The sequence below is a fragment of the Melanerpes formicivorus genome, unplaced genomic scaffold (assembly GCF_026170545.1).
Source record: "Melanerpes formicivorus ecotype bairdi unplaced genomic scaffold, bMelFor1.0.p_v2 SCAF_132, whole genome shotgun sequence".
In the NCBI taxonomy this organism is placed as follows: domain Eukaryota; kingdom Metazoa; phylum Chordata; class Aves; order Piciformes; family Picidae; genus Melanerpes; species Melanerpes formicivorus.
The window spans coordinates 403,871-420,263 of NW_027142484.1; the positions used below are offsets into that span (position 1 = coordinate 403,871).

General features: G+C 57.9%; 1 protein-coding gene across 2 annotated transcripts in view; it reads right to left on the bottom strand.

Annotated features, from left to right (window-relative positions):
- Positions 1 to 16,393, bottom strand: part of SHANK3 (SH3 and multiple ankyrin repeat domains 3) — a 253,022-nt gene that overhangs the window by 201,834 nt on the left and 34,795 nt on the right. The gene's annotated exons all lie outside the window — the stretch shown is intronic.

Below are 16,393 nucleotides of genomic sequence, written 5' to 3' on the forward strand. Positions count from 1 at the left end.
AATGGAAGAAACCAGGGGGAAGAGCACCCTGTGGCTGCCTTCACAGCCTGAGGCACCCTCAGCAGGACTGCAGATGGCACCAAGCTGAGAGGTGTGGGTGAGGAGGCTGAAGGATGGGATGGTGCCATCCAGAGGCACCTGGGCAGGCTGCAGAACTGGGCTGAGGAGCAGCTCAGGAGGTTCAATAAGGCAAAGGGCAAGGTCCTGTACCTAGCTCAGGCCAATCCTAGAGAGCAACACAGGCTGGGGGTGAGGAGACTGAGAGCAGCCCTGCAGAAAAGGACTTGGGGGTGTTGGAGGATGAGAAGCTGGGCAGGAGCCAGCAGTGTGAGCTTGCAGCACAGAAGGCCAAGGGCAGCCTGGGCTGCATCCAAAGCAGGGTGGCCAGAGATGGAGAGAGGGGATCCTGCCCCTCTGCTCTGCTCTGGGGAGACCTCACCTGCAGGGCTGTGTGCAGGTCTGAAGCCCCCAACACAGGAAGGACATGGAGCTGATGGAGAGGGTCCACAGGAGGGACATGAAAATGATCAGGGGGTTGGAACAGCTCTGCTACAGGGACAGGCTGAGGGAGCTGGGGGTGTTCAGCCTGGAGAAGAGAAGGCTCCAGGGAGACCTAAGAGCAGCCTCCAGTACCTGAAGGGGCTCCAAGAAGGCTGCAGAGAGACTGTTTGCAGAGGCCTAGACCAGGAGCTGTTGGGATGTGAGGAGCACAGGGGGTGGCCAGGCTCTGAGCAGTATGCCCTTTGGCCACTGTTGGAGATGGACACTGAGTTACACAGAGCACTGCTCCTGCCCAGGGGAGCTGCTTTGTGCTCTGGTTGCTGGTCCCTGTGCTCACATCTGACAAGGGTTAGGGCCTTGGACAAGGTCTTCACTCCCAACACCAGCACTGCCTTCAGACAGGCAAAGGAATGGCCCCACAGAGGTCCCAGATTTAGCCCTGCCTCTGTCTGGGTACCTGGGGGCACTGCAAAGCAGCCACCTCAGACACATCCCAATGACCTGATCCACAAAGATCTTGTGGGTCAGTCCCTAAGACCTGTGTGGAAGAGGCTGCTAGTGCAGCCACTCAGGGCTCAGTGCCAGTTCAGCTCCACATGGATCTTTATGATCCTGATCACCCCACAAGGAGCTCCATTTCCACAGCAATCCCCAAGTCCCTTTCCAGGGTTGCCCCATTCCACCTGCAGTCTCCTCTCTCTTCAATACACCTCATCTTCCATCACCAACCCAACCTTTCTGCACCCATGCCACTGATCAGCTCCTCCAGAACCTCCTCTCTGGGCTTGTCCTGTTCCAGAGAGCTTTGTGCTCTGATGCCTGGGGAGGAGAGGGAAGGATCCCCCCGGCCCAGGCAGCTCATCCAAGGGTGTCCCATGGAGGTGAGGCACCACCAGGCAGAGTCCCATAGGACTGCAAGGGCAGACCTGTGAGCCACCAACCAAGATACCTGGGGTGGCAACACTGAGAGCCGAGTGCAGAAGGCCCTCCCAGAGCCAAGCAGCTGAGGGGGGCAGCATCAACCCCATGCGAAGACAGCAGCACCACAAGGGGCTCTGAGCTGGCCTGGCTGTGGCTGGTGGCTCTGCAACCCCACCACAGCAAAACTCAAGGAGGTACCTGAGAGGTCAGCAGGCACCAGGGGGCAGAAAGTGCCACCAGGTCACTGTGGGAGCCCCTGCTCCTCCAGGCCACCTCCAGTCCCAGCTGGAGGGGAGAAGGTGCAGAGGATGGAGGGAAGCTGGGGTGATTTTGGTGTGAAGCTCTGCTCAGCAGACAGAACTCTTCAGCCTGGGGGAAGAGGAGGCTGAGCAGCAGTGTATCAGAACCAGGAGTGGCACAGTGAAGACAAGCAGGTTGTCACCTCCCTGGGAGCTGCTGCAGACACCTCAGGACAAGGTGACAGGTAGGACATCTCCATGAGGCACACCAGCAGCACGCTGCTGGGGGGCTCCAAATTGGTCCCCCAGGAGCCTCCACTTGCACAGTCCAGCAGCAAGCCCAGCTCAGACACTCCTGGGCTGGGCTTTACCACCAACCTTCTTCAAAGCTGCAGCTTCTCCCACCTGCTCTGTCCTGCTGCCACCACAGCCACATCTCCCTGCTTGCTGTGACCACCTGCAGGCTCTCAGGTGTCTTCTCTCCTGCCCTCAGCTCCCTACCAAACTCCTCTCAAGACCAGAGCCCATCCTCTGCTAACCCTTGCCCAACCCAAGCTCTGTGCCTGGCTCTTGTGTGAATAGAATAGAATAGAATAGAATAGAATAGAATAGAATAGAATAGAATAGAATAGAATAGAATAGAATAGAATAGAATAGAATAGAATAGAATAGAATAGAATAGAATAGAATAGAATAGACCAGGTTGGAAGAGACCTTCAAGATCATTGCGTCCAACCTATCATCCAACACCACCTAATCAACTAAACCATGCATCCAGCCCTTCTGCTCTGCACACAGAGCTTCCACAGCCCCTTCAAGAAGTGACTCCACCAAGCTGCCCTGAGGCTTGGCAGAGCCAGGTGGGCAGCTCTCTCCTCTCCAGCCTCCAATTAAAGATTCCCATCAGCTCAGGGATGCTCTTTGCAAACACCTCCCCAGCACTCCTGCTCCAGCTGGGAACTTCTCCTGCTTCCCCTGAAGGCTGGGAACTGCCAGAGCAGGCACAAGTTTGTCGGCCTTCAGCTCTCCACACTGCCACTGAGGCTTTTGCTGAAGGTGACTCCAAGGGCTGACGTCTCCTCCTTGGCATCCCCCCTGCTCCAAGCGAGGAGATGGACACCAGGGCTCCTGCTCAGCAGCTCCTTTGCTCCTCACCTGCCGCTTCCTCTCCTCAGCTCCCTTTGCTCCAGCGCTCACCTGCTGCTCCATCCTTGCTGAAGCTTCTCCCCCACCTCCTGCCGCTCCCTGGCTCTGTTCCTTCTCCTCAGTGCATGCTGGTGGGGCTCAGCCCCAGGCTGGGCTGCTCAGAGGGCTCTCCCTGCCGCGGCACGGCGGCTCAGCGGGGCACAGCCCTGCTCCCGGCCGCCGCAGAGATCTCACTTGAAGAGCTGTCCCGGACGGGGCTCCTGGGCCAGGGGAACTCCACAGCTGCTAGCACCCAACCTCTTTGGCCAACCCGTGCTGCTCCAGGGCCTGCCAGCCTCTGTAGCCCCACCAGCCCCTCACAAAGGGGCATCCCCAGTGGCAGGTGAGCGGCCAGACCAGAGGCAGTGCCCACTGCTCAGCCCTGAGAGATGCTGGCAGAGGCCTCCTCCTCCTGCCCCCCATGGCTTTTAATTGGAGCCATAATCAGCAGGGTGATGAATTTACTAACCACTGCCCTGCTGATCAATGCAGGCAGGGCTGCTCCAGCACCCCAAGCCTTGGCAGCCTCCCAGCAGCCACCCCAGAGCTTGGCTGCTCCCAGGCAACCACAGCCAGGACCGTGCAGGGCACCCTCACAATACACATTCAGAGAGGAGATTGGGGTGGAAGGGATTTCAGAGGTCATCAGCTTCCAGCTCCCCAGAGCTCACCAGCTTCCAGCTCCATAAAGATCATCTCTTTTCAGCTCCTCAAATTTCATCCAGCTCCAACCTCCTGCCATGGGCAGAGGCATCTTCCACCAGCCCAGGTTGCTCCAGGTCTCATCCAACCTGGCCCTCAACACCTCCAGGGAGAGGGAATCCACAGCCTCCGTGGGCAACTTGTTCCAGTGTCTCCCCACCCTCACTCTCAAGAATTTCTTCCTCCTCTCCAGTCTCAATCTGCCCTCTCCCAGCTCAAAGCCATTTTCCTCATCTAGTCACTCTCAGCCCTTGTCAAAAGTCCATCCCCAGCTCTCCTGCACCCCCCCTTTGGGTACTGAAATGCCATCAGAAGTTCTCCCCAGCACCTTCTGCTCTCCAGGCTGAACAGCCCCAACTCTCCCAGCCTGTCCCCACAGGGGAGGCTCTGCAGCCCTCTGATCATCTTGGTGGCCTCCTCTGGCCCCTCTCCAACAGTTCCCTCTCCTTCATGTGTTGGAGGCTCCAGACCTGAACACGATTCTCCGGGCTGGGGGGGGTCCCACCAGAGCAGAATAGAAGAGCAGAATCCCCTTCCTCCAACATCACTGTGGCTGAGTAAGGACTTCACCACAGGAAGGAGTCTCCAGGTGTCATTGAAACCCTCCCAACACCCTCCCAGCACAACCACAGCAGGGTAGGAACTCCACCACGTGAAGAAGCCTCTGGCTGTCAAACCAACCCCAGCTAATAGCTGGGTAAATGGCACTGGGAGGGCCCTCCAGCAGCCACCTCAACCCCCAGATTTTACCCAATTTGCATTTTTTCCTTCTCTTGCAGCTGCAGGCTGCTTGCCTGCAGACACCACAAGGTTCCTCTGGGCTCTATGGAAATGGGCACCACGCTTCCTGCAGAAGACAAAAGGATCCCAGGCAGGATGCAATTAGAGCAGCACAAAGCGTAGGGGGAAGCTCTGAAGCCTTCTGTGGATACAGAACTGCCTTGATGGCCTCACCCAAAGGCTGGCTGTCCATGGGTCCAGGTCCAAGTGGAGGCCAGTAACAAGTGGAGTCCCTCAGAGATTAATCCTGGGACCAGGCTTGCTTAACATCCTTGTTTGTGCCATGGACAGTGGCATTGAGTGCACCCTCAGCAAGTTTGCTGATGACACCAAGTTGTGTGGTGCAGCTGACAGCTGGAGGGAAGGGATCCATCCAGAGGCACCTGGACAGGCTGGAGGGAAGGGATCCATCCAGAAGCACCTGGACAGGCTGGAGAGCTGCACCCATGACAATCTCATGAGGTTCAACAAGACCAAGTGCAAGGTCCTGCAGCTGGGTCAGGGCAATCCCAGGAACTGATATAGGCTGGGCAGGGACTGGCTTGAGAACAGCTCTGCTCTGGTGAGGCCACAGCTGGAGCTCTGTGTCCAGTTCTGGAGCCTCTGTTACAAGAGGGATCTGGAGGTGCTGGAACATGTCCAGAGAAGGGCCACAAGGATGATCAGAGGGCTGGAGCACCTCTCCTGTGAGGACAGACTGAGAGAGTTGGGGCTGTTCAGTCTGGAGAAGAGAAGGCTCCCAGAAGACCTTCTTGTGGCCTTCCAGTATCTGAAGGGGGCTACAAGAAAGCTGGGGAGGGACTTTTGAGAGTGTCAGGGTGTGATAGGACTGGGGGGAATGGAACACAACTAGAAATGGGTAGATTGAGATTGGATGTTAGGAAGAAATTGTTCCACATGAGGGTGGTGAGAGACTGGCACAGGTTGCCCAGGGAGGTGGTGGAAGCCTCATCCCTGGGGGTTTTAAAGGCCAGGCTGGATGTGGCTGTGAGCAACCTGCTGTAGTGTGAGGTGTCCCTGCCCATGGCAGGGGGGGTGGAACTGAAGTCCCTTCCAACCCTAACAGTTCTGTGATGCTGTGATTCTAAGCCACCCAGCCAGAGAAAAAGCCAAGAACCAAAGGTGATGCCAGCAAGAAGCTGGGCTGCAAAATGGTCCAATGAGAGATTGTCGGGCTGGAGAAAGGTTCCTCACCAAGAGAAATCAGTCAGTGGCCATGCAAGCCCTTAGCCACAGGTCCATGCTGGTCTCATGGCAGCTAAATCCAGGCCATCGACTCGCAGAAGCTGCTGAGCTCTCGGGACAAGGTGCAGAGCTTTCAGCAGCACCACCAGGAAGGACCAGGAGGAGTTCAACAGGAGAAGTGTGGCCATGGGCAGAGACAGAGAAGGACAATCCCAAACCCAGCATAACCTGATGTCTAGGAGGGGTGGTGGTCCAACTCAAGGTGAGCCTGGTCTAGCTGAAGATGGAAGGAGATGGGCCTCAAGGGTCCCTCCCAACCCAAACCACTCTGACTCCAGACCAAACATCTCACAAATCACTTCCCATGGCCACAGACATCCACGAGGGGCAAGGACAAGGCCAGCTTCATGCATCTGCCTTCACCCACCCACCTTCTGTGGCACCAGCAGCTGGGAGAGACCAGAAGGAGACAGTTTGGTGGCAGTCTCACAGAGGAAGGTGGTAGTGGAGATCTGTGCTCTCCAAAGGGAGGAGATCTCATTCCAGGGGCCTCAGCTGCCATCCACACCACACACATCCCACCAAGACCTACCAGCGCAGCAGCCACACCTCCAGAAGCTCCACCAGCACAGCCCCCAGACCCCACCAAGCTCCACCAGCACATCTTGAAGTCCATCCCTAACACAGTCTGACAGCCAGCACATCCTGATGCCCATCCCCAGTATGGTCTGATGCCCTTCCCCTGCACACCCTGACACCCAGCACACTCTGATGTCCATCCCCAGCACCCCCTGATGCTCAGCATGGCCTGCTGCCCATCCCCAGCACCCCCTGATGCTCAGCATGGCCTGCTGCCCATCCCCAGCACCCCCTGATGCTCAGCATGGCCTGCTGCCCATCCCCAGTATCCCCTGATGCTCAGCATGGCCTGCTGCCCATTCCCAGTATCCCCTGATGCTCAGCATGGCCTGCTGCGCATCCCCAGCACCCCCTGATGCCAGGCTTGAGGCCTCCTCCAATCAATGGCCTCAATTCTCTGAAGTGCAGGGTATAAAAAGCCCAACTCTGAGTTCCCATCGATTAAGCCCTAAGAGCAAAGAGCCAATCAGAAGCAAGGAGGAGGAGGTGGTCGTTAGCTGGCTGCCTGTTTAATTAATCAGCCTTTAAGGACACCACTGACCTGTGAATGTCAGGGCACAGGGACAGCAACAAATCTGAGCCCCAAGCCCTTCTGGGCTGCTCCATGGCAGCTGGCAGCAGCAGGAGCAGCACAGCAGCAGCAGCCTGGCAGAAAGTTGTCCTTCTGTTGAGGACAACGGGGCCAGGGGAGCAGAGCAGATGCCATGGGTCAGTGCTGCTGCTGGGCACCTGCTTGGCATGGTTTTCATCACCCGCGAGCTGTGCTGGTGACGCTGGAGCGATTGTGCCTCTCTGCTCTGGGGAGCCCTCACGTGCAGTGCCGCATCCATCAGCACAGGAAGGACGGGCACCTGATGGGGCAGCGGCAGGGGAGGGCCAGGAAGATGATCAGGGGGCTGGAGCAGCTCTGCTGCAAAGCCAGGCTGAGGGAGCTGGGGGTGTGCAGCCTGGAGAAGAGGAGGCCCCGGGGAGGATGTCCCTGCTGAGTGCAAAGGGTTGGACTGGAGGAGCTTTGGAGGTCCCTTCCAACCCAACCCATTCCATGATCTAATGGAGGGCAGAGCTGCTCCACAACCTTCTCCTTTTAGCACAAAGGTCTGGGGGGGGGGCAGGGAAAAAAGTCCCTGCTGCTGTGACAATGTCTGGGACAAGACAGAGAATCAATCAGTCACAGAATGGTCTGGGTTGGAAGGGACCTCCAAAGGTCATCATGGGAGATGGGCAAAGCAGGGTCCCCAGAGAACCAGCTGCTGGGCGACATTTGGTGAGTCCCCAGTGTGAGCACCTGCAGACCTGCAGTTACTCACAAGCCAGGGCCAAACCCTCACCCTTGGCAACCTCACCCACTGCACCCAGGAGGACCTCCCCCCCCAGGGAGGACTTCCCCCTGCAAGGAGGAAGATCATCAGGGCCATGCAAGAGCACTGCAAGGTGCTAAAGAGAACCCAACCGATGCAGAAAGGCCTCCTGCAATGGGCAGAGCTCAGCTCCAGAGCTGTGCACCGCAGGTGCTGCAGCTCCTCCCTCTGAAAGCCTTCTCCAGCTCACCTCTGGAGCTCACTGGTGCCTGCAGACCCAGGAGCAGCTCCCTTCCATCGCCTCCCCTCTGCCTGCCGCGGATCAGCGTTTTGGAGGCGATTCATGAGCTCAGAGCCCAGGCTGGGAAGTGCTGGGAGCTGCAAAGGGCAATGCCAAGCCAGGGGAGCAGGGAGGGGTGGAGAAGCTGTGGGCAAGCCCTGAGTGCATGCACAGGTCCCAGCCTGCCTCCAGAGCCCAGGCAGAAGCCTCAGGGTCACCTTGGCCATGCGGGCTGCAGCCTGGTGCTGCAGGTGAGGGGCACTAAGGCTGTGCCATGTGGGCAAGGAAGGGCTCCAGCAGCACCTGCTCTGGGGAGGTCACCCCCTCAGCATGACACCCCCACAACATGACACCCCCCTCCACGTGGTCACCCCTCAACATGGTCACCCCTTAACAATGACAGCCCCTCACCATGACACCCCCTCAATGTGGACACCCCCTCACCGTGGTCACCCCCTCAACAATGACATCCCCTCAACAATGACACCCCCTCAACATGGTCACCCCACAACATGACACCCCCTCAACATGGACACCCTCTCAACATGGACACCCCCCAACATGGACACCCCCTCACCAGGGACACCCCTCAACATGGTCACCCCCTCACCATGGTCCCCACAGCTCAGCCCCCCTGCTGGGGAGGGTGTGCAGGGCTCAGGGGCTGCCCAGGCTGTGATGAGCCAAGCACAGCTCTTCCCCCCCTCTGCAGACCATGAACGGGATCAGGAAAGGTCCAGCAGTAAGGAAGCCCAGAGCCCCCACGGCTCCAGCCTCATGGGCAGAGCTGCTCCATCTTCTGCTGGCACGTCCCCTAGAGCTGGCACCTCCCCCAGAGCTGGCAGCACACAGCCTCCTGCAGGCAGAGGCTCGGGGTACAAGGGAGCTGAGGGCACTGCTCCTTTCCCCCAGCCCATTCCCAGTAATTGCTGGGCTGTTTCCACCTCACAGTCCACGTTTCAGCATTCAGGGCAAGTGCTGCTAACATAACTCTGGGCATTTGCTTCCACCTGGGCACCTCCACCAGCCTCAGGAGCCGTGGCACAGCGCTGCCGGGCACGGGAGCAGCAGCAGCTTGCAGGCAGCAGCAGCTTGCAGGCAGCAGCAGGCAGCCTGGGGTTTGTCTGTTTTTTTGGGGGGGAGGGGCTGATCCACAGAGAAGCAGGCATTAAAAAATGAGGCAGAAGCAGAGAACTTTCCACCAGCCCAGATTTTACCAGCCCAGCAGCTCCCCTGAGGAGAGGAGCTGCACTCTGCAGCCCCAGCCCCACACTCTGCTCTCAAAACCAACCAGCAGCTCAGGCTCCATCTCTCCCCACCTTGCCCTCCCAGCACAGGGAGGAAGGGCTGGTCCTCATCTCCTCCATCCAAAAATGAACCTCCCTGGGCAGCACATTCCAATGGCCAAGCTCTCTTTCTAGGAAGAACTTCTTCCTCACCTCCAGCCTAAACTTCCCCTGGCACAGCTTGAGACTGTGTCCTCTTGTTATGGTGCTGCTTGCCTGGGAGAAGAGACCAACCCCCACCTGGCTACAACCTCCCTTCAGGTTGTTGTAGACAGCAAGAAGGTCTCCCCTGAGCCTCCTCTTCTCCAGGCTAAGCAACCCCAGCTCCCTCAGCCTCTCCTCACAGGGCTGTGCTCCAGACCCCTCCCCATCTTTGTTCCCCTTCTCTGGACTCATTCCAGCATCTCAACCTCCTTCCTAAACTGAGGGGCCCAGAACTGGACACAGGACTCGAGGTGTGGTCTAACCAGTGCAGTGTACAGGGGCAGAATGACCTCCCTGCTCCTGCTGGCCACACTGTTCCTGATGCAGGCCAGGATGCCATTGGCCCTCCTGGCTGCCTGGGCACACTGCAGGCTCATGTTCAGCCTACCATCAACCAGCACCCCCAGGTCCCTCTCTGCCTGGCTGCTCTCCAGCCACTCTGACCCCAGCCTGTAGCACTGCATGGGGTTGTTGTGGCCAATGTGTAGAACCTGGCACTTTCACCTATGATCCCCATGTGTGAAACCTCTTCCCTGTCACTTCTCTCACCATCATTTAAAACCTTCTGCCAGTGGTGTCTCAGCCTCTAAGGAGGAGCCAGGACCCTTCCCCTCAGTGCTCTCAACAACACTGCTCTTGGCAGCATGGCCTTTCAGTGATGGCCACCTCCTGACCGTGAGGGGGAGGCAACTGCCACTGACCCACTTGCAGAGAGCACCTCTGAGGAGGCTGAAGAGCATCCCTGAGACCAGAAATGAGCTCCAGGAAAGCTCCACCTGAGCCCTGCTCCTGCAGCCCCACGCCACAACCAGGGTGTCATGGTGAGCTGCCATGCTCAGCCCTGATGGACAGCCCAGCTATGGGACAGCCCCAGCTGCCCACCTTCTCCCTCTCCCACCTTGGCCCTACACCCTGGCAGCAGTGTTGCCCTTGCAGGAACCCAATGCACTTGTGCTAGCAGTGCCAGGGACCCTCTGGTTTGTGGCATTTTGCTCTCATATACAAATTGTATCCTAGGCTGCAGCCAGAGCAGTGTGGGCAGCAGGGCAAGAGAGGGGATTCTGCCCCTTGGCTCTGCTCTGCTGAGACCTCACCTCCAATTCTGCCTCCAGTTCTGGTGTCCCCAGCAGAAGGACAACACAGAGCTGCTGGAGAGAGTCCAGAGGAGGCCACAAAGTTGATCCAAGGGCTGGAGCAGCTCTGCTACGAGGACAGGCTGAGGGAGCTGGGGGTGTTCAGCCTGGAGAAGAGAAGGCTCCAGGGAGACCTAAGAGCAGCCTGCCAGTACCTGAAGGGATCCTACAGGAAGGATGGAAAGGAGCTTTTCCTGAGGGTGTCTAGAGACAGGATAAGGGGGAATGGTTTGAAACAGAGAGAGTAGGATTAGACTGGAGCTGAGGAAGAAGTTCTTCAGTACAGGGGTAGTGAGAGTCTGGCACAGGCTGCCCAGGGAGGCTGTGGCTGCCTCCTGCCTGGAGATGTTTAAGACCAGGCTGGGTGAAGCCTTGAGCAGCTGAGTCTAGCTGAGAGGTGTCCCTGCCCATGGTGGGGAGGTTGGAGGAGATGATCTCTGAGGTCCCTTCCAACCTGAGCCATCCCAGGATTCTGTGATTCCCAGACTGGCAGCCCTGCTCCATGCAAAGGGAAGGCTGCAAACTCAGAACAAAGCTCCACAGGTCTCATCAGTCAGGGTCACCTTCCAGACTCCTCAGAGCAATTCTACAAGCAAGCAGTCAACAGGAGAGCAAGAGGGGCTCAGAGCAGTGCCCACCTGTGTGGCAGGAACAGTGCCAGGGGTCACCTAAGCCAGTCCCCTGATGTGTCCAGAGACAGCACAAGGGCCAAAAGACACCAAGTGGAAGCCAGGAGGTTCCATCAGGAGCAACTTGTTTGGTGTGAGGGTGCTGGAGGCCTGCAGCAGGCTGCCCTGAGAGGTTGTGGAGTCTCCTTCTGTGGATTCTTCCAACCCCCCCTGGCCATTGTGCCCCTGGGCAAGCTGCTGTGGGTGCCCCTGGTGGAGCAGGGGGTTTGGACTGGATGAGCTCCAGAGGTCCCTTCCAGTCTGGACCATTTATGATCACCTGATTCAACCTTTCTAGGTGACAGTGGAGTTGAAATGAGCTGGCCCTGCCTCCTGCCAGGCTGTCTTCAAACTGTCCAATGTAGGGAACTCCACTGCTTCCCTTCTTCAGGAGCCCACCAGGAATCTCTCCAGCAGGAACTTCTCCCCATCACTCCTTGTCTTTGCCATGGGACCGCTTGCCAAAAGGGAGTCTCCATCCTCCTGGAAGCCACCCTTTAGGCCCTGGTCCCTGGTGATAAGGTCTCCCCAGAGCCTTCTGTTCTCCAGGCTGAACAACCCCAGCTCCTTCAGCCTGTCCTCTCATTTCAAACCATTGTTCCTCCTCCTGTCCCTGCAGGCCTTTGCAAACAGTCCCTCTGCAGCTTTCCTGAAGCCCCTTCAGGTACTGGAGGTTGCTCTTAGGTCTGCCTGGAGCCTTCTCTTCTGCAAGCTGAACACCTCCAGCTCCCTCAGCCTGGCCTCACAAGGCAGGGCTTCCTCCTCCGAGCTTGTCCCCACGTGTCCATGGCTTTCTCCAAGCCAAGCCTGAGCAGCTGCACGCAAACAAATCCCACCTACCCACCGCAGCTCGGTAATTAACTCCTACACAAGGTCCCTGAGGACGCTGCACAGCCCCTGGGCAGCCCCAACCGCCCCCTCCCCAAACAACCCTCCGCAGCCCAGTGCGGGGACCTGCAGCTTCAGCACCCTGGGCAGCAGCCTCCCTGCACATCAGACAGCGACGATGATTGATTGGAGCCAAAGTGATCAGAGAATGGGTTGGGTTGGAAGGGACCTCCCAGGCTCATCCAGATCAACCCCCCCGCACTCAGCAGGGACATCCTCCACTGCAGCAGGTTGCTCAGAGCCTTGTCCAGCCTCACCTTGAATAGCTCCAGGGATGGAGCTACAACTCCCTCCCTGGGCAACCTGGGCTCCACCACCCTCATGCTAAAGAACTTGTTCTTCACATCCAATCTAAATCTGCTCTGCTCTCATTTCAAACCATTGCCCCTGGTCCTGTCCCTGCAGGCCTTTGCAAACAGTTTCTCTCCACCCTTTCTGTAGCCCCCTTCAGGTACTGGCAGGCTGCTCTTAGGTCTCCCCAGAGCCTTCTCTTCTCCAGGCTGAACACCTCCAGCTCCCTCAGCCTGTCCTCACAGCAGAGCTGCTCCAACCCCCTGAGCATTTTCATGTCCCTCCTCTGGACCCTCTCCATCAGCTCCATGTCCTTCCTGTGCTGAGGGCTCCAGAGCTGGATGCAGCCCTGCAGGTGAGGTCTCCCCAGAGCAGAGCAGAGGGGCAGGATCCCCTCTCTCCATCTCTGGCCACACTGCTTTGGATGCAGCCCAGGCTGCCCTTGGCCTTCTGTGCTGCAAGCTCACACTGCTGGCTCCTGCCCAGCTTCTCACCCACCAGCACCCCCAAGTCCTTTACTGCAGGGCTGCTCTCAGTCTCCTCACCCCCAGCCTGTGTTGCTCTCTAGGATTGGCCTGAGCTAGGTACAGGACCTTGCCCTTTGCCTTATTGAACCTCCTGAGCTGCTCCTCAGCCCAGTTCTGCAGCCTGCCCAGGTGCCTCTGGATGGCACCATCCCATCCTTCAGCCTCCTCACCCACACCTCTCAGCTTGGTGCCATTTGCAGTCCTGCTGAGGGTGCCTCAGCCTCTCTTGGCCTTCTGATCACCAGCTCCAGCTCTGGTAAATCAGCTGGCAGGAGCCCCCCAGGGCACCCAGCCAAGCCTGGTGCTGCTCTGTGCCGGGAGCCCCAAGGCGCAGCCGAGTCGGACCCATTCCCACCCCTCCTGTTGGATGAATTTGGCCTTTCATGCAAACTTTCCACCCAAAAGTGCTTCCTTCTAAGCAGATCTCACGGTGAGGGCATGCATCTGCTCACCCCATTGTTTCTTGCTGAGCAGGGGATGAGCAGCTTCTGGCTGGGAGTTAAGTCAGAGGGGAGCCAAGGATGAGACCTGGCATTAAAATTGGTTGGGTTCAGCACATTAAAGGATTTCTTTGGCACCAAGAATCCATCCTGACTTCAGGACTCTGGCACAGGCTGCCCAGGGAGGCTGGGGCTGCCTTCTCCCTAGGGGTGATGAAGGCCAGGCTGGAAGAGGCAGCTGAGTCTAGCTGGGAGGTGTCCCTGCCTTTGGTGGGGAGGTTGGAGGAGATGATCTTTCTAGGATGCTATGGAAGTATCTCTTCATGCACCCACAAGCAACAGACAAGGGGCAATGGATGGAAACTCCAGCACAGGAGGTTCCACCTCAACATGAGGAGGAACTTCTTCACTGGGAGGGTCCCAGAGCACTGGAGCAGGCTGCCCAGAGAGGTTGTGGAGTCTCCTTCTCTGGAGCCTTTCCAGCCCCATCTGGATGCATTCCTGTGTGCCCTGTGCTGGATTCTCTGGCCCTGCTCTGCCAGGGGGCTTGGACTGGATGATCTCTGGAGGCCCCTTCCAACCCCTAACATCCTGGGAGCCTGTGACACAACAAGGGACTCTGACCAAGCTGCTTCACTTCAGGATCACCAAGATCTTGGAGCTGGTGGATCTCAGCCTCTCAAAGTCACACTCCATGGTGGAGTGGGAGAGGCAAGTGAGCTCTCTGCAGCTTACACCCAGCTCCCTGACCATGGCAGAGCTTGCAACCAGGTGATCCTTGAGGTGCCCTCCAACCCAAACCATTCTCTGACTCCTCACTGCTGGACCTGCTCACTCAGGAGAGGAAGCAACTGAAGGGCAGCAAATCACTGTGCCAGAGGTTGGGTTAGCATCTCAGCCAGCCTCAGCACCCTTCCCAAGGGGGTCTTTGAGGTCATTCAGTTGGTTTGTCCTGCCTGACCACCCCACGGGCACACACCTTGAGCCAGCACCATGAGGCCCCTCCAGTGGCTGAGCCCAATTGGGGCCCTCTGGCTGGAGTCAAAGAGTCATAGAACCACAGAATAGGTTGGGCTGAAGGTACCTCCAAAGCTCATCCCCAACAATCCTGCAGACACCAGGAACATCTGCTACTAGAACTTAGGGTTGTCAGAGCCCCTGGGATGAGCTCACCTGGGATGGTGCCAGGGATGGGGCAGCTCCCACCTCTCTGGGCAGCCTGGGACAAGGTCTCACCACCATGATGAAGAACTTCCCCCTTCTCACTTCTAAATGTCCCTCTTTGAATGCCAAACCCTCACCCCTGCTCCTGTCACCACAGGCCCTGCTCAAAACTGACCTCAGCTTCTTTAAGCCCTGCAAGGCCACCAGAAGGTCTCCCTGGAGCCTTCTCTTCTCCAGGCTGAACAACCCCAACTCTCCCAGCCTGGCCCCACAGCAGAGGGCTTCCAGCATGGCTGTGGCCTCCTCTGGCCCTGCTCCACCAGGTCCCTGTCTGTGCTGAGGACTCCAGGGCTGCCCCAGCACTGCAGGGGGTGTGGGGTGTGGGGTGTGTGTGTCTCAGCAGAACAGAGAGGCAGAATCCCCTCCCTGACCCTGCTGCCCAAGCACTGGGGACCAGCCCAGGACACAGCTGGGGCTGGAAGGACACAGTGCTGGCTCATGTCCAGCTCTCATGTCCAAGCACCCTCAAGTCCCTCTCCTCAGGGCTGCTCTTGTGGGCACTGCTAAGCTGCAGCCCACCCCATGGTGCCTGAGGAGCACCACAGAAGTAGAATCACAGAATGGGCTGGATTGGAAGGGACCTCCAGAGCTCATCCAGTCCAACCCCCTCTGCAGCCAGCAGGGACACCCTCAACTAGATCAGGTTTGCTCAGAGCCTTGCCCAGCCTCACCTTGAACACCTCCAGGGCTGAGGCCTCAACCCTCTCCCCGAGCAGCCTGTTGCAGTGTTCCAGCAGCCACGCTCAGGACTGGGGTGCAGATGCTGGCCACCATCTCTCTGCTCCTCAGCCCCATCCTGCAAGGACCAAACCCACCTGCTGCTGTGGAGCTGCTCTGCAGGAGCTCCTCAGCTCTGCAGCAGGTCCCCCCAGCACTCAGGCTGGAGTAACTGGAGAGGGCAGAATGGTTTGCTACACCCAGGGGCTCAGCCTCCTCTTCTGCAGATCCCAACCCATGGAGGCAGAGGGTTAAAAACAGGCACCAAAAAAAAATAAGAGAGCTGTGAAAGGGACACCAAAATGTGCCAGGCTGGGGGCCACATCCCTGCATGGAGAATGGGAAGGAGAAGCAGAGCCAGCAGCTGCTTCATTCATTCATTCATTCATTCATTCATTCCCCCAGCACCACCCATGAGAGCTGAACGGGGCCAGGTGCCCCTGGAAAAGCAGAGTGCAGCTTGGAATCCAACCCAGCTCAGAGCTGCTGCACAAAGTGGGTTTGGATCCTCCCCTAAAAGAGGGGAGGGGAAAAAAAAAATCCAATGCAGCTATCCAGGGCTACTGATTTCCACAGCAGCAGAAAGCAGAGGCATGGGGCAAGGCTCAAAGACCTCAGCAGAGGGTTTTGGTCCTGGGTTCCTGACCTCCAGACCTTCTCCCTGCAGCAATAAACTTCTCCTGACTTTCTCCTTTGGGTTTCTTCCCCTTTTTTTGCCATAGAAGCACAGAATGATTTTGATGGCAAGAGATCTTGAAGATCACCAAGTCCAACCCTCAACCCTGCACTGCACCACCAACCCATGGCCCTCAGCACCACAGCTCTGAAAGCCCTCCAGGGATGGGGACTCCACCACTGCCCTGGGCAGCCTGGGCCAGGCCTGGACAAGCCTCAAATTGTTCCTCATGGCCAACCTCAACCTCCTTTGAGACAACCTGAGACCATTTCCTCTTGTCCTGTTCCTTGGGAGAAGAGCCCACCCCCCACCAGACTCCAGCCTCCTCTCAAGGAGCTGTAGAAAGCCAGAAAGTCTCCCCTCAGCCTCCTTGTCTCCAGGCTCAGCCACCCCCAGGTCCCTCAGCTGCTCCTCACCAGCCCTGTGCTCCAGACTTGCTCCTGAAGGAAGCCACACCAGCAGCATGCCCCAGAGCCACATCCCCCCTCAGGGACAGGATTCTGTGGCACCTTCCCCATTCCTCAAATGCCCCTGGAGAAGATCCAGTGCAAGAGCATGGCTCTGAGCTTCCACCCCTGCTCTGAGGCAGCAGAGAGGACCTCAGCAGAG